The 1017-nt window shown below is 41.9% G+C and overlaps 1 long non-coding RNA gene across 1 annotated transcript in view; it reads right to left on the bottom strand.

Annotated features, from left to right (window-relative positions):
- Positions 1 to 390: 390 nt before the first annotated feature.
- The window catches only part of LOC122545891, a 3093-nt gene continuing 2466 nt past the window's right edge, over positions 391 to 1017 (bottom strand). Inside the window, exon 2 of the long non-coding RNA XR_006310623.1 lies at positions 391 to 521. This is a non-coding gene — a long non-coding RNA (uncharacterized LOC122545891). The remainder of the gene's footprint in view (positions 522 to 1017) is intronic.

Here is a 1017-nt window from a genome sequence, read left to right as displayed (position 1 = left end):
ACCACACAGTGTTTACTGTCACACTAACACACTGGTCACTTGTTTTTGTGTAGTGATGTACAACAAAGTGACTGATGTTAGCCTGAAGCACAAATATTTGATGATTAGGTTTTTAACCAAAGATGGTCATTTTTATTCCATTCCTCCCCCACCCTGGTGTCCTCTGCTCATGTTACTCGGTATGGCCTTGGAAACTCTCACATTCAGGATGATGTACTTATCAAACACACAAAGAAATATCTGCTCAAAGCATCAATTTACCTCAGCAAGAGTTCAACAACGGTTTAAATAATGCTCAACAAGAACAAAAACTCTCGCCCCCGATAAAATGCTCAATAAGCAACAGGGAGAAAGGTCTATTATTTTAGTAACTTTTGAAAGTGATTAATTACCTGGAACAGTCTTGCATCCCTGAATAATATTACTTTACTCCGTATCGTTTTCGTTGTAATGTTGATGTTGTCCAGGAGAGTTGGTGGCAGACTGATCCTAATCGCTGGGTCAAAGACAGAGATATTCTCCTGGGTTTTACATTCAATAGAAATAATACATTTGGTTTACTGACAAGAATCTGCAATGCCATTTCCCTCTTCCCTTCAAGAGTAACATGCTGAAGAAGTTTCAAACTTTTGGCCTTTTGTCCCACTTTAGGACGTGAGCACAAAAAATGAGGGGGCAGTACTGAGGGAGGCTGCATTGAGAGGATTTCCACAAACACTCACCGTATCTGCATTAGGGAACTGGAGACCTGGGAACGCCCCCCCCTCTATATCTCGAATGTGGAATATTACATTCTCTGTTTCAATAACTTGTCTGTCCTCTTCACAATCTCCAATCAGTAATTTGTTTTCCAAACCTGAGATGATCGAAGCTCTGCATAAGATTGGTAAAGGAAGAATGTTACTGCCTCGACAGTAATGGAGGGCTGGAGTTCAGCAGCAGTGGGCTCAGGATAACTTGCTGCATCAGGACAAATAGTTTCACACAGGGCATTGGCCTGAGGCCCACACTGCACTC

The sequence above is a fragment of the Chiloscyllium plagiosum genome, unplaced genomic scaffold (assembly GCF_004010195.1).
Source record: "Chiloscyllium plagiosum isolate BGI_BamShark_2017 unplaced genomic scaffold, ASM401019v2 scaf_79694, whole genome shotgun sequence".
Taxonomy (NCBI): domain Eukaryota; kingdom Metazoa; phylum Chordata; class Chondrichthyes; order Orectolobiformes; family Hemiscylliidae; genus Chiloscyllium; species Chiloscyllium plagiosum.
Note: the sequence above shows the minus strand (reverse complement) of the source record. Positions and strands in the feature narration are given on the sequence as shown.